The sequence below is a fragment of the Macaca thibetana genome, chromosome 2 (genome assembly GCF_024542745.1).
Source record: "Macaca thibetana thibetana isolate TM-01 chromosome 2, ASM2454274v1, whole genome shotgun sequence".
Lineage (NCBI taxonomy): Eukaryota > Metazoa > Chordata > Mammalia > Primates > Cercopithecidae > Macaca > Macaca thibetana.
The window spans coordinates 124,466,621-124,491,119 of NC_065579.1; the positions used below are offsets into that span (position 1 = coordinate 124,466,621).

A 24,499-nucleotide genomic window follows, 5' to 3' on the forward strand; every position below is an offset into this window, starting at 1 on the left:
GTTTAAAATAGATAAATGTCTTGTCTGTTTGAAATGCCAATGAACTTGATATTATTTATCAGATCCTTTGAAAATGTTGTAATTTTCAGAGGAGAGAATTTTAAAAAGGAGAGAAATGAATCATCAATTCTTCTTGCCTTCAATTGATTGAAAAGTTAAATTATACAGAGATATTTATAGAGCCCTTGTTCCATGCAGTATTTTGGCTTTTAAGAGTTGAAAATAAACAAGAATCATGGGGCTCAGTATAACCCCTTGAAAATCTTCCTTGGGGTTGGTCTGGCGAGAAAGAACATGAAACCCACCTAATTGGCCACCAATATCTTACCCAGGGCTGGTCCTGATCTCAACTTAGATACCTACTTGATAAATGTTTAGATACATAAATACATTTAAACCACTTATAATGAAATCTAAATCATTAACAAATTCTATCTATGAAAAACATTTCTAGCCATTTATTTACCTAATACTTTTTTTTTTTTTTTGAGACGGAGTCTCACGTCTCGCTCTATCGCCCAGGCTGTGATGCGATCTCGGCTCACTGCAAGCTCCGCCTCCCGGGTTAACGTCATTCTTCTGCCTCAGCCTCCCAAGTAGCGGGGACTACAGGCGACCTCCACCATGCCCAGCTAATTTTTTTTTTATTTTTAGTAGAGACGGGGTTTCACCATGTGAGCCAGGATGGTCTCGATCTACTCACCTTGTGATCCGCCCGCTTCGGCTTACCAAAGTGATGGGATTACAGGCGTGAGCCACGGCGCCGGGCTAGATACTTTTTTTCTTAATATGCACGGATAAATACACTTGGTTGCCAATTTAGACCATGAAAAGCCCTTTGCAACTGAGGCAGCAGTGACCTGAATTACCAGATAGTTTCTCCATTGTTGTTACATTGTCTTTATGCCAACAAGTTCAAATGTACCATTAAAAAGTTTCTGTTGACCTGAGATGTCTGTTAGAAACGTTTTTTCTCCCAACCTTTTATTTTGCACCCAAAATGTGTTCTGAGAAACATTAATCCCCAGAAACACTCATCATAAAAGGGTTTCAGGTCAAATAATTCTGTGGAAATCTGAATACTGAATTATATTTGTGACTAAAAGGATCTGTGAGCATGGGAAAGGCTCTGAGAAGCCCTGCATTGTGTTCTGTAAAAGAGAAATCTGTTCTGCATTGTTCAATGTCCCACCTCTCAAACGGATTTAACCGTGGCACCCCAAGCCCTTTTTTGGCATCCAACATCTACTTGCTTCCTTTCAAACTGATGTTGTGGGGAGCTTGCTGTGGTAAATACGTCTCAATTAAACAATCTTTGTGAGGTAGCTGTTACCCCTGTTTTACAGGCAAAGAAACTGAGGCTCAGAAGTAACCTGCCCACAGACAATACAACTCTTAAATGATATAGCTAAGATGTGAAGCCTCAAGTCTGAAGCTTATCCTATAATCTGGCAATGTGACCAGGAAATATGAGGAGATAGATTTGTTTGAATATATGGACTATTTCCAGCTACGCTTAGCAATTTTATCGATTCTGCTTTTCTGTGCACTCCCTCCTAGATTTCTTTTCTCCTCATGTTCATGTCATGGGGTTTTGTAAGAAAACTACTCTTATTTATTTATTTATCTTTTGAGATGGAGTTTCACTCTTGTTGCCCAAGCTGGAGTGCAATGGCGCGATGACAGCTCACTGAAACCTTCGCCTCTTGGGTTCAAGTGATTCTCCTACCTCAGCCTCCTGAGTAGCTGGGATTACAGGTGCCTACCACCACACCTGGCTAATTTTTGTAATTTTAGTAGAGACAGGATTTCATCATGTTAGCCAGGCTGCTCTTGAACTCCTGACCCCAGGTGATCCACCTGCCTTGGCCTCCCAAAGTGCTGGGATTACAAGTGTGAGCCACCACCCCCCGGCCACTACTCTTACTACATACAGTATATTTACTTAGAAAAAGATAATTGAATTCCATGTAATACAGTAATTAGGACTGGGCTGAAATAGCACATAGAACAGAAAATTTTATAATAAATATATAATGGCATAGAGGGAAGAAAAACATGTATGTTATCTCAAAGCTGGGAATGACATTCAGGAAAATACTGTGAGTCCATTGAGCAACATGAAATGCAGGAATCCACTTTCCTGGACAGACCATTTAAGCAAATTTCAGAAATATTTAAAAGCTTCAATTTTACATGTAATATTAACATAAAGGTTATATCAAAAAAAAGTTTAAACACATTAAAAGATTCTTCTCATAGTGAAAAAAATGTTTTTAATTTGTGTGTAAACACATTATCTATGTATATATCTTTATTCTCTATATATACATGTGTATTTTTGTGGTAAGAAAGCATGCACAGGAATATACAAATATGCATCTATATATGTAACTAATAAAAACAACCTTGTATTTGAATTGTTAAAATATCCATTTTGGTTATTTTAAATGTAATATAATTTTAGATTCCTTTAATAAATGCCCAGTGGATAGATTTATTATTATTATTATTTTTAATTTCCTGCATCAGATCTAGGTCTTTGATAAATACCACAGACAACCCCAGAACTGTAGGATGGGCTTGACAGTTCTTCAATAAAGGGCTGTGTGGTTTTTTTTGTCAGTGTCTTCCTTCCAGTGACAGCTGCTTTGTTCTTTTCTAGTCAGATTTTCTAGTTAACACATCAAAAGTGTATCTGTGTACACGAAGTACGAAGAAAACAGTTCAAAGAGGTAAGAGATTCACTTTTAACTCTTCACCACATTTTCCCCACACTTGTCACAAGAGACATTTCATATGGGGGCTTTGGAATAAGGTGAGCAGTTCAGAATGGAACCCAGGGATGTATGGCATTTGGTGATTAGTATTTTAGAAGGCGAGTTGGTCAGCCAATGCGCTGAGAGAACCCCAAATTAGAGCTAATCTAGGATGAAGAATTTGAATTTTTTCAAGACAGTCAAGTCCATGCATTTGATTGGATGCAGGTTTTTATATTCAATTCATGTCAAAGGTTGGTTTCTTCTTGCCATACCATGATGGCACACCATGATGACAGAAGCTGCCTGCTTCACGCATGTACTCTGGAGTGTTGCTCTCACCTCTGCCAGCAGGAGGAGCTCTTGCACTCATGTGAGAACTGAAGTCAACCATGCCTGCATGCTCAAGCAAATGTCCTTGGAGGTGAGACTCCAAGATTGTTTTTGACTGAGGCGACTAAACCTGAATTGGTAGTGAAATTTTAAAACCTCAGGAGAGTATCCTCTAGCACCCAGTCTTCTCTTGCAGCTCTCTCAAGTATCTGCTGAGTCAGGGATGCACTGAAGCAATGATCATGTAGAACAGTGGTCTCCAAACTTTCTGGCACCAGGGACTAGTTTTATGAAAGACAGTTTTTCCACGGACTGGCCGTGTGGGGGGATGGTTTTGGGATGATTCAAGCACATTACATGTATTGTGCAATTCATTTCTATTATTTCATTGTAATACACAATGAAATAATTATGCAACTCACCGTTATGTAGAATCAGAGGGTACTCTGAGCTTGTTTTGCTGCAACTGAATGGTCGGCCCCATGTGGGGGTGGTGAGAGACAGTGACAGATCATCAGGCATTAGATTCTTATAAGGAGCATGCAATCTAGATCCCTTGCATGTGCAGTTCACAATAGGGTTCACACTCCTATAAGAATCTAATGCCACTGCTGATCCGACAGGAGGCAGAGCTCAGGTGGTGATGCAAGCCATGGGGAGCAGCTGTAAACACAGATGAAGCTTCTCTTGCCAGCTCACCTCCTGCTGTACAGCCCGATTCCTAACAGGTCACAGATCAGTACTGGTTCCTGGCCCGCGGGTTGAGGACCCCGATGTAGAAGGCAACCTTTCGTCTCCTCCTCTCAGTCATACCTAGCATAAGCCCTGAGTAGGGGGATGTCTAGAAAGAACCCTCCATCATTTGAAATTGGCCCACACATTTACTTTAAAGAATTTTTACATTTGACCTTTTAATAAAGCATCAGAAGAGTCATCATGAGAAAAAGACTTTGTTGGACTTTGTTCAGCTTCCTTTATAGTTGAGCATGGTTTTAAAATTTGAATTATGTAAGCTTTTCAGTAACTCGGGGCTTTGAAAGTCTTAAGCTGGCCCAAGCAAAAGCCAATACACACAGCAAACAAACAAAATAGTGCTGCATTTCCTGAGCATCCACTGTGTTTCTGGTGCTGCCTTAGGCGTGATGGAGACAGGACAGTGACAGGGCAGGGATGAAGACTGGTGGCCGACTGCCTGGAGTCAGCCGAGTCAGCTACATGGCTTAACTACTTTATGCTTGCATTCTCCCATTTGAAAGTGTGGATTCTAAGGTTCCCACCTGCACAAAGCTGTTGTTGTGTTTGAAGGAGGGTGTTACTTGGCACAGTCCAGGCACTTGACATGAATCTCGTAAGAGACTCAGAGGGACAACACCATTGACCAGGGTCTTGACAGACCTGGGATATGATAGCAAGTATTGATTTGGTGCCAAAAATTATCCTATTACAGTGTTTGTGTGGGACATTTACTTTGGAATTAATAATAAGAGGAAAAAAGTTTTAGTTGTTGAGAATTTTATTTTCACTAATACTATGCAGTCTATAATCAAGAATGTGATGGTCTTTATCATTTTATCTCTTTCCTATTAATTTTCCTTTTTTCTTCTTTGTAAGACAAAATCTCTCTCTGTCACCCAGACTGGAGTGTAGTGGTGTGAGCCTGGCTTACTGCAGCTTTTACCTCCTGGGTTCAAGCGATCCTCCTACCTCAGCCTCCTGAGTAGCTGGAACTACAGGCATGTCCACTAAGCCCAGCTAATTATTATATATTTTCTTTGTGTGTCTGGAGATGGGGTTTGGGGTTTCACCATGTTGCCCAGGCTGGTCTCAAACTCCTGGGCTCCAGAAATCCACCTGCCTTGCCCTCCCAAATTGTTAGGATTACAGGCCTGTACCATTGCACTCAGCCCAATTTTCAATTATTAAAGAACATAAAGAATATAGATATGCTTAACAAATATAAAATAACATTATGAACGTTTAAAACAGCAATAATTGAAAGTAATATTAACTGTCAATAGGAAAACAAATAGTGAAAAAAATACCATGTTTTTTATTTAAGATAAAAACTGAAACAGAACATTTTTCTCTATTTCAGGAATGTATTCCTTAAATTGTTTCTAGAATAGATAACTTTGAAAGATTAGTTTTCTAGGTCTCAAAATAGGATTGTTTTGCAAAATAAGTTTTTTATCCTATAGTGTAACTTTTGCATGTACTGTAATTAATAGCAATGCTTTTCAATTTTTAAATTGTCTGCCAAATTTTTCTAAACTTACTGTTCTTGAAAGTTTTCTCTTTTGTATACCATTTACCTCACTGCCCTAGGACATTCCAAAGTGTGTTTTTTTGCAGTGAGGAATGCTCTCCTTGTGGTTCCCAACTCTCTAGACTTCTAAATTACCTGAAATACTTAAAAATAGTCCCTAGCCCTTACCTGATAACTCCTAGATAAATAGTTACAGCCTCAGAACCATTCAGAGGGCTTGTTAGAGCGCAGATGGTAGGGCTACCTATAGACTTCTCATTCAGTGGGGTTGGGGAAGGGGCCCAAGACTCTGCATTTCTACCAAGTTCAAAGATTCTACTGATGCTGCTGTACTGGGGGCATACTTTGGTAACCTCTATATTGGATCATGCCTTGCTGGTAAGCTAGTTTGTTTTGTTTTATGTTTTTTGAGATGAAGTCTTGCTCTGTTGCCTAGGCTAGAGTACAGTGGTTTGATCTTGGCTCACTGAAACCTCTGCCTCCTGAGCTCAAGCGACTGATTCTTGTGCCTCAGTCTCCCAAGTAGCAGGGATTACAGATGCCTGCCACCACGCCTGGCTAATTTTTGTATTTTTATGAAGACGAGTTTTTGCCATGTTGACCAGGCTGGTCTCGAACTCTTGAGCTCTAGCGATCCACTTGCCTCAGCCTCCCAAAGTGCTGGGATTACAGGTGTCAGCCACCGTACCGTGCCCAGCCTGGTAAGCTAGTTTTAAAGCGCATTCCCTCTCTCCCGACCCCTGACCAGGTGATTATGGCATTCAGCCATGCTTGAAAACCAGTGTTCTGGGAATAGTTTCCATGGCTTTGTAATTGCTCACATGTCACCTGGGCAGGGAACTGAGCCAGGGAGAACTGAGCCCCTCTCAGAGATGTGCAGATGTGTTGGGGGCAGGGAGAATGCAGGAGGGTAAAGCCTTCAGGCTTTTGCAGGGCCTTTGAGGATTCCCTTTCCAGAATCGTTTTAAGGTATCAGAATGAAATGGAGTCATCATGTGTGAGGATAAATGAGCACCCAGCACAGGAAGTAGCATAGCGGGAATGCAGGGAGTGACAGCCATTTTCAATGTTGTAACCTCTGAACAGATCTGGAAGACAGATTCTAGGTCCAGCTTCCTCTCTGACTAACTGGGTACCCTGGGAAAGTCACAATCTCTCCTGGCCTTGGTTTCCTGAACATTCTCTTGCCTCTTGAATTGGTCAGTGTGATTATTTGATTGTCTATCTCCCAGGTTGTACTTTGTCTTATCCACTACCATATCTCTAGCACATAGCACAGAGCCTACCTCTCAGAATTTATTAGATGAATGAGTGAAGTTAATGAATATGTTTCTCTTCAACGTTCTATGAGAGTACTTGGCTCAGAGTAGGTAGTCTATAAGTAACTACTGAATGAACTAATGAATAAACTTACAAGTTACAGGTGTGACTAATCACAGGTTTTCTTAATCATTTGTGGGAGAAGCGTGTATTTTTTAAAAGCTTGTCCAGTAATTAGGTACTAGGGAATCACATATACAAAAACTTTCCAGATGTTCTAATTGTTAGTTGATAACATTTTTATGTGACATGTAAGCATTCTTTCATTATTAGACTTAAAATACTGTACTCGCAGCCGGGCACAGTGGCTCACACCTGTAATCCCAGCACTTTGGGAGGCCGAGGTGGGCAGATCACGAGGTCAAGAGATCACAACCATCCTGGCTAATACGGTGAAACCCTGTCTCTACTAAAAATACGAAAAAAAAATTAGCCAGGCGTGGTGGCGGATGCCTGTAGTCCCAGCTACTTGGGAGGCTGAGGCAGGAAAATGGCATAAACTCAGGAGGCAAAGCTTGCAGTGAGCTGAGATGGTGCCACTGCACTCCAGTCTGGGCAACAGAGCAAGACTCCATCCCCCCCCAAAAAAAAGAAAAAAAAGAAAAAGAAAATAATTGATTATATTTGAAGAAAGTCATTAAAATACATGTAATATAGTTCCAATACACTGATTTAAAGGCATACATATTTAATTTTTAAGTATACTTTCAAAGCTGTTATGGACAGTTCCATAGTCCAGGTAGTCAATTTCTTCTTATCCAAGTTGGAAAGCACTTGAAAGATACAGGATTCAAAAGAAACCTTTGTTAATTTTTAACACTTTCTTTTTCCTTCCTTAGGATCTTGTTTTGGCCTAGCAGATCGAGCAAATTGAACCACCATGGGTTTTCCAAAAAGCACATATCCATTAGCTTCCTTTAAGGCTTTTGCTGCTGCTTTTTCCTTAGGAAGTGCAGTGAAAGCTTGTCCTTTCATACGACCTTCTTTCATCAAACGTATATCAAACGTGATCCACTGTGTTTCTGATGAAAAGTCAACATATTTTCCAAAAATATACTTAAGGTCCTTTTCTTGAACATGTCTAGCTAAATTCTTTACATAAATTCTACATTTTTGTTCACCAGGTTCATAACTCCTGAAAACTGAAAGTGTTTCCATTTCTTCTCTAGAAATTCTGTCCTTTTCCAGTTCCCTTCTAGAAACACATTCTGATGGCATTTCATCAGAGTCTTCTTTAATCTCCTCTGTGATGTTCCAATTAGGTTTGGGAAAGATTTTTCCAAATCCTGTATTGGATGCATCAACTTCAGTAGCAGGTAAATCATAGTTTTTTTCTCACAATTTTGTTTCTTCTCTAAATCTTTCTTAAATGCAGCTGGCATGTCGGTAGATATATGGAATTCAATTCTTTTATTACCTACAGGTTGTGGTTGGTCAAATACATCTGAAGGTAACAGCACTGGATGTAAACTGCTGTGTGAAGGACACAAAAGTGTGCTCAACATATCCTTTAATTTTCTCTTTTTTTTTCACATGGTGCTGCTTTATTGTTTTGGGTCTTTTGAGCTGAAGATTTGCTAGTTCCATTGGTTTGTTCATTCTCTGTCAGTCCTCATCATCACTGCTTTCATATTCTAATTCTTCACTAGATAATTCCTCATCATCGTCTGGCCAAGGAGGTTCCTCAGGTGGCTGAGGAGATGTGGGTGGAAGAGGTGCATGCAATGGCATATGGTCTTCATACATGGGAGGTCGCACAGTAATTGGTCTAAAAGGTGTGGGCAAATTCATTTTATTCATAAGATGAAGGACCTGTACATAGAACTTAGGCATGCTTGCCAAAGCATTTACTCTGTTTGCTAGGATTGTGCTGGAAGGTGGTGAATACATATATTTGAGGCATGAATTAGGAAAAGTCAGCCCATGGTTTGGTGCAATTCCATTTTCTACTGTTAAATAACCAAGTTCTTTCTTTTCTTTATCATCTTTGACAGGGTCATCAGAATTTTTTTTTTTTTTTTGAGACTGAAGTGGGACCTGGGGAGTGAGCTTGGTCTTTCTCTTTTGCAAATTCAATGACTGATGGAGTCTTGTCAATGCCTTTATAGCTGCTTTTTAGAGAATGTGGCAAAAGCTGCATGTTTCAGCTGCCCCTTGTCTGACAGGACATGTACCAACTGTGCCTTGAAGTACTTCAGCAAGTACTTCAGCAAGTCCTCTTTCTCAAGAACTCAGTGGTCAGCTCAGCTGGCAGGTGCCTCACCAGAAGGGTTTGGTCGCCCTGAGGCAGGGAAAGTGAGGAGGAGCTTGTGCATCCCCTTGATGTTGCAAACAGCTGCTAGAGAGCTGCCATTTTCAAGCAAAAATTGGCCCAGAGATGTGTGGGACTCACTGTTTTATATGTCAAGATTAATTGTGGAAAGCTGGGCAAAGCTAAAAAGTTAGGTTTTTTTTTTTTTTCTTTTCTTTTTTGAGATGAAATCTTGCTCTGTTGCCTAGGCTGGAGTGCAGTGGCACAGTCTCTGCTCACAGCAACCTCCGATCCTCCTGGGAGGATCAAGTGATCCTCCCGCCTCAGCTTCCCTAGCAGCTGGGATTACAAGCATGTGCCAGAATGCTGACTAATTTTTGTATTTTTAGTAGAGACGAGGTTTCACCATGTTGGCCAGGCTGGTCTTGAACTCCTGACTTCGCCTGATCTGCCTGCCTCAGCCTTCCAAAGTACTGGGATTATAGGAGTTAGCCACTGTGCCTGGCCAAAATTAGGCTTTTAATCAAATAAAATTAAGTGTAACATTTTGAACTGTCCAAGATGGATAGCATATATTATACTTTGTGGATGAATGTTTTAAATTATGACAAAGGCTGTACCACTTAAGAGCGTGGGCTTCTGTGTTTCAGAGAAATTGGTATCTAATGCAAAGCTCCCAAATAATGATATAAGATATCATTTATTTTTTTTACTCCAAAAGGAAGAATAACATGTTTATATCCATACTTTATCGTCACTATTATTATTTTCAACTTTCAGGATCCTCTTACTACATTCTTCCTTCTAGGGAAGACATCGGTACAATCCCCAGCAAACAGCAGCCCAAGGGTTGCTTATCAGGGTCAGGATCATAAACTGTCAGAACTTAATGAGTCCCTGGTGCTGGATGGCAGACAAGAGGCCATATGTTTTCATTCTCCACACCTAAACTCTAGGCAGACCAGGGAAGTTGATAATGGCTCCATTTCCTATCCTACTACCAATGAGATAGAGGATCTCATGTCTTCGAAAAAATTATTTTTATTAACAAATATAGATGGAAGCTACTAGGATTGATCAGCCTCTGTAAGTGGAATGACTCCTATTTGCCATAACTAAATTAGTCCATGCCCCACATTTTGTTTTATTTTTTTGAGACAAAGTCTTGCTCTGTCGCCCAGGCTGGAGTGCAGCGGTGTGATCTCGGCTCACTGCAACTTCTGCCTCCCGGGTTAAAGCTATTCTTGTGCCTCAGCCTCCCAAGTAGCTGGGACTACAGGCACATGCTGGCATGCTCGGCTAATTTTTGTGTTTTTAGTAGAGATGAGATTTCACCATGTTGGCCAAGCTGGTGGCTAACTCCTGACCTAAAGTAATCCGCCTGCTTTGGCCTCCCAAAGTGCTGGGATTACCTCATGAGCCACTGTGCCCAACCATGCCCCATATTTTGTAGATGATAGTTCATACTCTGGAGTACAAGGATTAGTAAGGACCAGAATAAGGATAACGTTCCTGGGTCAGGCATCATTTTACAGTTCACATGTTGAATTAATGGAATAGCCCGCAGAAGTTGGTAAGATGAAAGGAAATAGCGTAAAGTGATTTAAACGTATCTGGGGGAATATCCCTCTTCCTGTTCCCAGTTTCTAGGCATTCTTGCCTTCCTGCTGATCCTGACATTTGGAGTGCTGCAGTAAGTCACTCCATCTAAGACTGTCTACCCAAGAAGTGCCTCAATTCCCCTTATTCCTCTCCCAAACCAAAACTACCATTTCTCCATCTGAATAACTGCCAAGAATGTGTATATTACTGATAAGTTCATTCTGACAGTCCCTGAATGTTCCAATAAATACTAGTCCAACCAGAAAAATAAAAATGAGTTTCAAGGTTAAATATATACTTCACAGACCCTTCTTGGAGATTCCCAACAAATATTAGCTCTGAAAAGTACCAGGGCAAGTTGAATATTTTAAATCATTTCATATTTTTAAAGGTAGCCTGATAATTCAAAAGACAACAGTTGAAATAGGGACTCTCATGATTGGAATAAAGACATCATATGATTAGGGGAGATTTCCCTATCTCTCCTCTTTCAGGAATTTTTTTCTCTTATTTTAGAAACTCTTATTTGAAAGGTTGCCCTTTCTTATTCATCTTTCAATTGTCTAACTCTTTAAGAAAGGGAACCAATCCTTGGCTATGCTTTGGGGGTGACATGAGGCTGAGAGGTCCAGACAAGGAATTCTTTTCAATTAGGAGCAAGATAAGAAGCATTTGGGGCATGAAATTAACATTGTGGTTTATTACTAATGATGTCTATTAATAACCCTCAGTATCTCTCTTAAACATTTTCGCCTGGTATATCTGGTAGTGCAGAAAAGTGAAAAGTATTAAAAATGTAGAGAATTTATAGCAGTGTAGAAAGTAATATTTCATGGGGTAGGTAAATATAGTAATTTTCAATTCTAAAAACTGCCTTATAAGGTTTATGTAAGCATCAAATGCATATAAATCTTTAACACCCGGTCTGGCACCAATAAATATTTTTTATTAAAAATAACAGAAAAGAGCAATTTCTTTTCACATTTATTGGATACTGGGATTATATGTATCTGGCCTGTGTCTCTATCTACTGATTTAACATTTTGATAAAAGTAACCTCTTTTGTAACTGATGAGCTTTCCAAGTGGTCAAACTGTGTGGTTATCAAATGTGACTGAATTTTCTGTTAAATAATGGACATTTATTAAGTACTTACTGTGTTCCAGGTTTCATTTTAAGCTTTTTGACATATATCATTTCATTTCCATAACAACCTTAAAAGATAAACATTGTTATGATTGTACTCATTTCCCAGATGAGGACACTGATGTTTAAGCAAAATTAAGTAAACATCAGATAAACAGCAATTGGTGGAAAACATCTGAGCATCTTTTAAAATAAATGAGTGATAGTATATTTTTGACATGGAAACAACCTTAGGGATGGCCTATTTTAAATATATCTTTCATAAATAAGAGTGATGAGGCCTACAAAGGGACTGAATCTTATTCTTGATGACCCAGTTGGTAGTCAGACTCAGATCTTTCATCCAGCGAGTGCATTTTATGCAATGATCCTGGGACTGCTTATAGATTATAGTCTATAGATATGAAGCTAACCCTAATTAAACATATCTCTGAGCTAGTTGCAGCAGATTGTATTTTCCATAATGAATGAATCTATAGCTATAGCTATATATTCCATCCCACATTCTCTTTTTAAAATATGATATGGACAGTGTTCCATCAAGAGATGGGGTCTGTGTTCTGCCACTTTGAAAATGATTAGACTTTATTTTATTTTACTTTAAAACATTATTTATTTAATGTTACATATGTAAGCTGGACAACATGATGTTTTGATATACTTTATACATAGAGAAATGGTTACTATACTCGAGCAAATTAACACATCCATTATGTTACAGAGAAGTAACCCTTTGTGTGTGTGTGGTAAGAGCCCCTCTAATCAATGGAATGGCAATGTACACCTGTTTGAATTTTAGAACTGTGGTGAAACAGTGATGACAGTCTGTCTCCCATGCCCACTCTTTATGAAGAGGGCTGTACTTAGCAGGGAGTCTATGGCTGTCCCACCATTAAATGTTGAATGTTTCTGGAATAGATAAATTGTCTCATCGATTAACAATCTTAAGATGGAGAGGAATATAGTTGAGCAGCTATAAGTCAAAGAATTGCATCTGAAGAGCCACATCTGTACCTGGACCTGAGGTGACTGTGGCAACAAGATCGTGGACTTTGGGCTGATTCTGCAATAAGACTTGAGGGTTTCAAGAGAGGAATGGTATATTTTGCATGTGCTAGGGTTGTGAATTACTGTGGCCAGAAGCAAACTGTGGCAGATGGCATTTCCAAAGTTGGCCATACAAATATACATCCCATGCTGTATGCTATTCTTACAACGTGATAATGACATTTCTTTGTTCCCTCTGCTTGAAACTGGATGTAACTTGGTAACTGTCCTGAGCTATAGAATGCAATGGAGGTGGCACTGGGTGACTTCTGAAGTTAGCACATCAAAGGTGATGTGGCTTCTGCTTGGCCTTCACTCCCTCTTGGGATGTAGACCTGTGGAACCAAACCCAGTTACCATGTTTTGAGGAAGCCCAGGCCACATGGAGAAGCCAGGTGAACATGTTCTAGCCAACACCTTCAACTAGGTTCTCAGCCAATAGCTAACAAAACCATGCGGGTGGATGAACGTTTAGATGATCAAGCCCTCAGTCTTCAAGGACTCTAAAGACTTCAAAGATTTTTAGGCCTCCATCTCAGACCTCACATATCATGGAGCATAGACATGCTATTCTCTCTGTGCTCTGTCCAAGTTCCTGACCTACAAAATCTGTGAGTACAATAACTGGTTGTTTTATGCCACTAGGTTTGGGGATAGTTTATTACTCAACTATATTAAATGAAACTCTGGTCAGTTAAGAATGGTATTGACTGCCCAAATAAGTATATAACCATTGATTGGTTACCACTGGTATAAAATAGGGTCTTTTGACTGCAAGTAACAGAAACTTAACTCAAGCCAGTTTTAAAGATAGAAGATATATTATCTCACTTAACAGCCCAGAAGTCAGACGAGCTTTATGTCTGGTATTCTGAGTGGCTCAGCGATACCATTGAGGAAATCAGACTCTTTGAATTCATAGAGCATTCTCAGGATAGCATTATTTTAGCCTAAAAGCAGGATGCTTTTGAAAGTTAGTTGCAAGTGTCCTATACAGTCACAATTATGTCTAGAAGAGTCTTCTGTGGTTCTTTCTTAGGAGTAGAAAATTTGCTTAGCAACAACCCCCCACCCCATGAGGTTTTCCCTGCTATCTCATTGTCAGCTGAAAATTCTTATTTACTAGACTATGAAATGAACATGATTGGCTCAACCAGTTGTCTGGGGCAGGGTGAATACTGGGAAGTTACCTTCATATCCATTATTTCCTTCTCTTATTTATCTTACTCCAACATGAACAGGAAGAACAGGGGTTGGTTAATGCAAGGCAATAGAATTTGCAATTAAAAAAATTAGACAGAGGGTCTCGCTCTGTTTGCTGGGGCCCAGTGGCATGATCATGGCTCATTGCAGCCTCAACCTCCTGAACTCAAAGGATTCTCCCACCTCTGCCTCCTGAGGACCTGGGACTATAGGCATACCCCACCACACCCAGATAAGTTTTAAAAATTTTTTTTAGTAGAGGTAGGGTCTCACTAAATTGCTGGTCTCAAACTCCTGAACCCAATTCATCCACCCACCTCAGCCTCCCAAAGTGTTGGGATTACAGATGTGAGACGCTATGCACGGTCAGGATTTGCAATTCTTGACCGTGCTTACAAGTAGCCTACCTATAATCAGATCTAGAGAATAAATAGGAGATGACATTGAGAAATAAAAATAAAATTCCGAGCTTCCCAGCGAACTGAAAGAACCGCCTCTTGGCCAAGGGGACCCTAGAGAAACCTTAAAAATTGAGTTCTTAGCCATGGCAGGGTGGGAAGTCAGACACACCTCATTATATCCCCTCCCTCACTAAACACCGTTAGGCTTTCTTCCCTAAGGGTTAAACAAAACCAGTGCTTTTGAAAGACTGGGTCCTCCACTGATATCAACCAACTGCCTGATGCTACCCCTCCTTTTTGTGACTTCAATACAGCAGCCAACCAGCATTTCTTCCTGATAAAAGACCGTTGACCATGGGATGGTTCTGGACAGTCTTTGAAGGCTATGCACAGAGGGCCTTTGTGTCCTCTGCTTCACATTTGGCCTTATAGGGCCTAATTGTAATACATTTAAATGTTAAGTCTCCACCCCAAAGTGAACATGAGCTACATGTTGTGTACATGTTAGCCTACTACACATGCCCATGCCTCCCCTTCACAAATGTTCACAGCTCCTCCTATAATCTGTGGGATATGTGTATTTGGCCACTCCTATCAACATATATCCTTGTCTTATTCTTCCCAACCTCAAGATGCCTGTTTTTGGCTTCTGGTGGGAAGCTACATTTTCCAGCCTGTCAGAATGGCCATCCTGCAGGCTGCAACCCTTTATGAGAAATAAAACTCTCCTTTCCAAATTTAGGAACCTTGGGTTGGGTGTGGTGGCTCATGCCTATAATCCCAGCACTTTCAGAGGCAAAGGCAGGTGGATCCCTTGAGCTCAGGAGTTTGAGATCAGCCTGGGCAACATGATGAGACCCTATCTCTAAAACAAACAAACAAACAAAGAAAAACAACAATGTATGAACGTTGTCATTCTTCAGTTGACAATGTGCAATGTTTGAAATTTCTTTAAAGATGAGCTTTGTAAGGCAGATCTTATAAAGGCAAATGTACATTCCCATCGCTGACTTAGACATGAGAGTTTGCTACCAGGTGAATGGTGTCTGTTAATGGTCTCACCTGTGAATAAGTGAGAGAAACAAGTATATAGGGCACTGTGATATTGTGATTATAATATTATATTATAAGAAATATATCCTCCCAACCCCCATTTTCTAGTACACAGCTTCTACAACCTCTGGAATCTCTGAAGTGATATGTCCTTTTACATGCTGATGAGATGACTAATGGCTGGTGGCCCCTAGATAGCCTCAGGGTAGGGGCTGGTTTCTAGGGGAACCAATCATGTGATTAGAAAGTTGTAACTTTCAGCCCCACTTCCTGACTGAAGGTTGAGTTGATTACCAATGGCTGATGATTTAATCAATCGCACCTGCATAAGGAAGCCTTGACAGGGTTCAGAGAGCTTCCGAGCTGCTGAACACATGCAGGATGACCTGCTGGAGAAGGTATGGACACTCTGCCCCCGTCTCCCATGTCTTGCCCGAAGTATCTCTTCTGTTTGGCTGTTTCTGAGTTGCATCCTTTTATAATAGACCATAAATGTAAGTAACATGTTTCCCATAGTTCAATGAGCCATTCTGACAAATGATTGAGCCCAAGGGGAGGTTTTGGGAATCCTTCAGTTTATAGCTGACACCAGTTAGAAGCACAGGTCACAGTCTGGGGCTTGTGACTGGTATCTGAAGTGAGGGCAGTCTTGTGGGACTGAGCTTTTAACCTGTGGGGTCTGACACTGTCTCCACATAGATAGTCTCAAAATTGACTTAAGTTGTAGGGCACAATTGAGCTAAATTTTAGGCAGTTGGTGTCTGTCAAAGAATTGGTGCGTACTGAGGGAGTGTGAGTAAAGAGAGGAAAAACAGTTGTTTTTTCCTTACTCAGTCATAAATATATGATCCACATGTTAATTGATTTTCTGAGGTATAGCAGGTGGGAATCTAGGCTTTGGGTTCAGACCGATGTGAGTTTCCTCATCTGTAAAGTGAAGATAATATTTTCTACCTTGCTAGGTGGTTGTAAGATTAAATGAAATGGGCCAGGTGCAGGGGCTCACACCCAGCCCTTTGTGAGGCTGAGGTGGGCGGATCACGAGGCCAGGAGTTGGAGACCAGTCTGGCCAACATGGTGAAACTTCGTCTCTACTAAAAATACACACACATACACACACAAAATTAGCTGGGCATGGTGGCAGGTGCCTGTAATCCTAGCTACTTGGGAGGCTGAGGCAGGAGAATTGTTTGAATCCAGGAGGCGGAGGTTGCAGTGAACTGAGATTGTGCCATTGCACTCCAGCCTGGGTGACAGGACGAGACTCCATCTTTAAAAAAAAAAAAAAAAAAAAAAAAGATTAAATGAAATGATGTATGTGAAGAAGTGTGTGCCCAGTAGTGTTCCTGATATGTAGAAAGTACTCAATAAATAATTTTTTTTTACTTTTTTTTTTTTAATACAAAGTACTCATCATGACCTATGAATTGGAGAAAAGTTTTAAGTACTACATGGAGGTGTCCTTGCATTTCAAGTGTTTTTGTTGACTAGAGTTGCAATGATACCATATTTGCCAACCAAATAAAATATTTCCCAATGGATATATACTGAAAGTAACAAACGAATAAAATGTAAACATATGACTTAACTTGCATGCTTTACATACAAGCATAGTTATATTTAGCTTAAGACATAATAAGGTATTTCATTCTTTAAATGTATATGACCTAACAATATATTACAGTGTATAATTTAATCTCAATAAAATAGAAAAGCATTTTTATGACATATTTCTAATTCATTGTTATTTTATTACTTATACATATGATACATATTTATTTCTAAAACAAATATATCTCTTTGGCCACCTATTTTATTTTCTTAGGATACAGGCGGTACATTACTCATGAATGGCAGTGTGTGTCAGTTATTTATCTTTCCAAAGTATCTAAAAGTGAATGAAGCTTGAATTGGGCAAGGAAGTATCATAAATTAAAAAGTGAATCTCTAAGAAATGCTGGAAAAAGGTTTGAATAAAATTAAAGTACATTTTGCCATAAAATGTAACTGTCAAAGTGGCATGAACCCAAATATGAATTAGAATTGAATTGAATTTGTATTTTTATCTGCACTAAAGAATCATTTTGAAATCATTGATCTTGGCCAGCTTAAATCTTTATTTTTCTGATAACATGTCAATCAGGTATAAAGGTGGTGAGAGACAATTTAAGCCTGTGCATTTATTTGTCAATAAAATGTGTGCTCTATCGGTTTTTTCTCAGTTGCATTGTTTTATCATGTCAGTATTTCATAAGATTATATGACTGACTAATGGGAATAGCTATTACCACTGTTGATGTACTTTGAAAATAGCAATCTATATTTTATGGACCGGAAAGAGACAAAATCTGTACCTTTGACCTTATTGAACATAAAGATAAGTTAATGTAAATGAAATTTATCTATTATTTCACCTATTCACAATTAGCTTCTTATAGCCTCAGGAATAAACATTATAATGGGTTACTTACCCTTTTTGGGTTTGTAAGAATGACTTATGAATCTCAAAATTCTTCCAAAGGCAATTTAGGGAACAGAAATACCTTAATGCAAGCCAGAAGAAAACAGACAATGGGCATTTTTGCATAAGTCTTTTTCTCATTAAAGTGACTGATTCATATTTGCTGTGGACATCACAGATAAAAATACATAAGCCAAAGGAAAGCAATCCTGTTCAATCTAAATGTCCAGAGACACCCACGGTTAATATCAGTGCATATCCTTCTAGTCTTTTTTCCATACCTAAAATTCCTTTTCCAAAAATATATTCTATATGTTATGTAATAACCTGATATTTTACCAAATGAAATTCTGTACTTTCTATGTTATGTATACACTTTGTCAAGAAACTAGTAAGTTAAAACAGTTCATTTTTACTATACCGTTTTTCTCCATCTAATGCTTTGCTTCTTGTGTTTAATCACTTGAGCATGTGGCTTATGCAGCTAGGTAATTTGCTTTTATAAAATATCCTGTGTTCTCTAAGTGTTTTTTTTTTTTTTGCACTGATTTGTCAGTTGTTATAGTTGAGTTGTAGTTTAAATATACTTTCAATATAATGTAAAGGTTTTTTCCTGCAATACATCTCCACACCAAATTGGAATATTTTAATCAGATTTTTATTTGTAAAATATGGTTAATTGTTAGATTTAAGGCCATGCCCATAGCTATCTTGGTGAATATGTCTGGGGAATGTGTGCAGTAGCCAGCTTCCAAGATGGTGCCCAATGATTCTTGCTTCCTGGTATTCACACCCTCGTGTAGTCCCCTCCCACGCTGAATAGAACTGAGCTGTTCACCAGAAAGTTATTGTGGATGTGTGACTCCCAAGTCTAGGCTATGAAAGGCATTATAGCTTGCTTCTACCTTCCTCTCTTTTGTACCCTCATCCTGGGGGAAGCCAGCTGCTATGACATGAGTACATTGAGTGGATCTATGGAGGGGTCCATGTGTCAAGGAACTGAGGCCTTTGCCAATAGCCATCTGAGTGAACTACTTGGAAATGAATCCTCTGGCCCCAGTCAAGCCTTCAAATGATTGCAGCCCTGGCTGACAGCTTGTCTGTGCCTCTTGAGAGACTGTGAGCCAGAACCAACAGCTGAACGGCTCCTGAATTCTTGATGTACAGAAACTGTGTGAGATAGTAAATGTTTACTTTTTGCTCCAGGCCTTTAAATTTTGGGGGAGTAATTGGCCATGCAGTAGTAGATAGCTGGTATAAACTGAAAGTAGAGAAATGTATTAAGTATTTTCTGAAATAAAACTAGCTTAGGAGAATACTGTATTTTATCAAGAGCTCAGATAAGGTTTAACTATTTATGCTTACTAATGCAAAGTGTAGAATTTGAAGGGTAACAAACAATATCTTCAACTTAAGATATTTTATGTCATTGAAATTTTGTTTTGATCTAAGTTTTTCTCATTAGTTTTTATAGTTATGATCAACAGAAATCATATTCAAAGGAAATAAACAATAATATCAATATTTCAGTAAGAGTCTTTATGTGTACATAATAAACTTTTTTGAAATTTATGTACCTTTTATTTTATCACAATATTATGAGTCATACCTAATTGCTGTCATCCAGGAAACCCACAGACAAAAAACCAAAAGCTATAAATTTTTCTTTTTTGTCTCCCATCTTATGTCCATTGGTAACAGGTTAGATAAACAGTTGGTGTGTATCCTTCCATAGCCCTTTGGTCATATAGAATTAGGTAAACATATAAACTTAATAATTTTGCCTTTTTTACAAATGCAAAATAATGCTCTACATACTACTCAGCAATATATTGTTTAGAGAAAGTATGTACAATACAGATAGGTCTAATTTATTTTAAAATAACTCCTTGATAGTTTATAACAGGGGTTAGCAAACTATGGCTTATGGACTGAGTTTGTCCTGTTGCCTATTTTTATATATTATGAGCTAAGAATGGTGTTTACATTTTTGAATGATTGGGGGAAAATTAGAAGAATAGTATTTCTTGATGTGAAAATTATATGAAATTGAAATCACAGTGTCCATACAAAAAGTCTTATTGGGACATAATCATGCTCATTTTTTTACATGCTGTCTCAACTTGCTCGAGTAGCTGCAACAGGAATATTGCAAAACCTAAACTATTTCCTTTCTGGCTCTTTACAGAAAACATTTGCCAATTCCCAGTCTACACTCGCACTGTCCAATAGAAATACAATGCAAACCACAAGTGTAATTCTAAGTTTTCTAATGGCCACAGTTTTAAAAAAGTAAAATAAATGGGAATAATTAATTTTAACATTTTTGTTTTAGTTAACTAGAGCATTATCATTTCATCATGTACTTAATATAAAACATTATTGAAATTTTTTTGCACACTTATTTTTTTACCATAAGTCTCTAATCTCCAGTATAGATTTTGCACTTCTAGCACATCTGGGATAGCCACATTTCAGATGTGACTAGTGACTACTGTATTGGGCACTGTAGTTCTGTAGTGCAGATATGTCACAACTTTTTAATATATAGCTTGCTAATATACATTCATGTTGTTCCAAGTTGCTATTGTCATTATAAGCATGGCTATCCTTATAAATATTTATTTCTAAGAAATATAGAGTCCCAGAAGAGGAGTTACTGAATAAAAGACGTGCACTATTAATTTTAATAGATACAAGACATTTGTTTTGGGGATGAGATTCAAATGCAAAAGCATGCTGGCTGTAGTTTGTCACAAGAAGTTGTTTGTTTTGTGTTCTCTATAGAAGAAATAACATTTTCATTGGCACTTTAAAATCTGTATTAAATGAAATCCCCATTTTTTGTTTGTTTGTTTGGTAACTAGCTTAGTCTGTGCCGGCTGCTATAACAAAGCTATCATAAAACTGGGTAATGTATAAACAACAGAAATTGTTTTCTCATGGTTCTGGAGGCTGGGAAGTCCAAGATCAAGGCACTGGCAGATTCAGAGACCCACTTCTTAGGTGGCTGTTTTTTCCCTGTAACCTCAAGTGGCAGAAGAGGTGAGAGATGTCTCTAGAGTCTTTTTTGTAATCCCATTCATGAGGGCTTTGCTCTTATGTCCTAATCACTTAGCAAAGTCCCTACATTTTAATACTATCACCTAGGTGGCTAGAATTTTAATATATGAAATCACGGGGGGTCATAAAAATTTAGTTAATTGCATTCTGCTCTTGTTCCCCCCAAATACATGTCTTTCTCACACACAAGATACATTCAGGTCATATCAATAGCCCCCAAAGTCTTATCTTATTCTAGCATCAACTTAAATGTTTAAAGTCCAAAGTCTTATCTAAGTATCATCTAAATTAGATATGAGTGAGACTCAAGGTATGATTCATTCTGAATCATATTGCTCTTTGGCTGTGAATCCATGAAATCAAACATATGATGTGCTTCCAAAATATAATGGTGGGAGAGCAAACAACATTAAATCTAGAGTCTTTTTAATTGAAAAAATTTTTTATAGACAGAGTCTCACACTGTCACCCAGGCTGGAGTGAAGTGGTGCAATCATAGCTCACTATAACCTCAAATTCCTAGGCTCAAGTGACACTCCTGCCTTATTTGAAATTGTGTATATTAATACATTTTGATATATCTTCATTACAGAACTACACTGTTCAATACAGTAATCACTAACCACACTTGAAATGTGCTATTCCAGATGTTCTATAAGTATAAAATCTATACTGGATATCAGAGACTTAGTAAGAAAAATAAAATCTGAGTAGCTAGGACTACAGACACATGACACCACTAACTTTTAAATTTTTTGTAGAAATAGGGTCTTGCTCTATTGTCCAGGCTGGTCTTGAACTCCTGGCCTCAAGTTATCCTCCCACCTTGGCCTCCTAAGGTGTTGGGATTATAGGTATGAGCTACCACACCCAACCAAACCTTAAGTCTTGAGAATAATTTTCTTTGGCTTAATGTTCTTCACTCCAGAACCACTGGGACAGTGGTACTGTCTTCAGGACCCACTGTGGTTGCAGCCCCATGCCCATGACTCTGGGTATACCTACCCTGTGGCTTTGCTGGGCATTGTCCTTGTTGGGGCTCCTTGCAATGGCTTTTCCTCACAGACAGCGCTCTGTCTGGGTCCTGTGGCTCTTTGGGGCATAATTTGAAATCTAGGTGGAAGCAGCCATGCTTCTACAGCTTTGCTGTGTGCAGCACATGGAGTGATTGAGGAGCATGGTTATGGAGTTTGGGGTAAGGAAGCCCGTGATGTGATGTGCTAAACAGTAGTGGCCCCTCATTTGAAATTGCTCGGCCCCCTGGACATTTGAATTCTTGTCCTGTGATTGTAAGTATAGCCTTGATGTTCTCCAAAATGTCTTTTCAGTCATTCTTCCATTGTATCGGACGATAGAGTGTGCAATACATCTTATTTGGACTTCTATTTAGATAACTGACTAATCTCCCCATTGTCCTGATGAATAGCACCTGGTTCCCATTGAGATAGCCAATCCATGCTAATTTCCTTATCAGATTTGGTCACACCCTTCATGTTCTCTTCTATACAGGCTTTCTCATTTTTTTTCTAATATGGATAGGCTGAGAATTGTCTAAATCTTTAAGTTCTGCTTCCCTTTTGATTAATAATTATTCTGTGAGTCATTTCTCTCCGCTCACACTTCACAAGGAGCAATCAAGAGAAGCCAACTGTACTTTCAACACTGCTTAAAACTTTCCTCAGCTGACAAGTCCTTCTTGATTCTGAAGTGGATTAGGTGCCGCTGTTGCAGGTTGAGTGTGTTGAATTCAGAACCATAGCCAGACGTGGAACTGGAAGATGAGTGAAAGATGCTGACCAGGTCCGAAGATCTCATGGAGGAGGAAGAGCAAGAGGAGGAATTACTGGATCCCCTAACAACAGAAAGAGAGCAATGCAAGCAGCTGGAGAAATGTGTAAAGGCCAGGAGCGGCTAGAGCTCTGTGATGAGTGTGTATCCTTTCAGTCACAAAGAAGAGGATGATATGGAGGAGCTCTTGGACTTTTTGCATGCAAGGGACCACTGAGTGACCCACAAACTCTTTAACAGCTTGAAATAAATGTACAGACATATTTACTTCAGCCTTCATCACCTCAGCATAAGGATCTTTCCTTATGGTTTTGAATATGCCATTTGCTTCTAATTTGTGTAACTGTAAGTTTATACGAACCTCATGGATTTTGGCTTAGACAAGTAACTTCTATGTAATTAGCAGTGATTCTATCTTAATAAAGTTCTGTGAACTATGAAAACAAGATTTCCTCAACCAAATATACAATTTCATTGCTCACAAATTCAACCTTCCACAAAACACTAGAACATGAACACAATTCAATCAAGTCATCTTCCAGTTTATAATGAGAATTGCCTTTCCTCCATTGCCCAATGACACGTTCCTCATTTCCATCTGAGTCCTCATCAGAATGGCCTTTATTGTCTGTATTTCAACCAATGTTCTGTTCATGACCACTTGGGAATTCTCTAAGAAGACTGAGGTTTTCTCTACAGCAAACTTTCCTCCTTTCTCTCTGGGACCTCATCAGAATTGCCCTTCATGGGACATTCATGGCAATGTAGGCTTTTTAAAATTTTTTAATTTTTAATTTTTTTTTCTAGCATGAACCTCGAAACTCTTCCAGCCTATACCCATTACCCAATTCCAAAGCTGCTTCCACATTTCTAGGCATTTGTTACAGCAACATGCCCACTTCTTGATACAAAAATCTGTGTTAGGGTTCTTCAGAGAAAAAGAACTATTAAGATATATGTATATATAAAATATTTATTATGAAAATTGGCTTACACAATCATGAGGCTGAGGAGTCCCATGACCTGCCATCTGCAAGCTGTAGGCCCAAGGAAGTCAATGGTATAAGTCCCAGTTTGAGCCTGAGGGTCTGAGAACCAGGAGTACCAATGTCCAAGGGCAGGAGAAGATGAATGTCCCAGCTCTAACAAAGACAGCAAATTTGCCTTTCCCCCAGCTTTGTGTTCTATTTGGGCCCTCAACAGATTGGATGATGCCCACCCATGTTGATAAGTGATCTTTACTCATTCTACTGATTCAAATGCTAATCTCTTCTGAAAACACTCTCATAGATACCCCCAGAAATAATGTTTACCTGCCACCGTTCATCCCTTATTAGTTCAGTCAAGTTGACACATAAAGTTAACCATCACAGTAACCAATTTCAGTAGTAAAAATAGTGTATGTTTTTAAATGCCTTACGTTTCCCAAACAGTTTCAAACATATTATTTCCCATGATCCTTTGTCAACCTTGTGTAGGATTGTTTTCTGTTTTTTTCCCCTTATTTCATAGCTGAAGACACTGAAACTCAGAGATGTTAAGTGACCTCCCTGAAGACAATACACAGCTAAAAAGATAGAGCCAGGACACAGGATAACTTCTGCATTAGAGTAAGATGTCCTTCCTAGTCATATGTTGCCTGTCTAGTTCATTTGTTAAACTATTAAAAAAGTAAACATATGAAAAAATGCTCAACATCACTAATGATCAGGGAAATGCAAATCAAAACCAAAAGGTGATACCACCTTACTCCTGCAAGAATGGCCATAATAAAAAAAAGAAAAAATAATAGATGTCGGTGTGGAT

The 24,499-nt window shown here is 38.9% G+C and overlaps 2 pseudogenes; one reads left to right on the plus strand and one right to left on the minus strand.

Annotated features, from left to right (window-relative positions):
• Positions 1 to 7,491: 7,491 nt before the first annotated feature.
• Positions 7,492 to 9,031, minus strand: LOC126949364 (RNA-binding region-containing protein 3-like; annotated as a pseudogene).
• Positions 9,032 to 15,755: 6,724 nt separating this feature from the next.
• On the plus strand, positions 15,756 to 22,943 carry LOC126948995 (cytochrome b-c1 complex subunit 6, mitochondrial-like; annotated as a pseudogene).
• Positions 22,944 to 24,499: the final 1,556 nt, after the last annotated feature.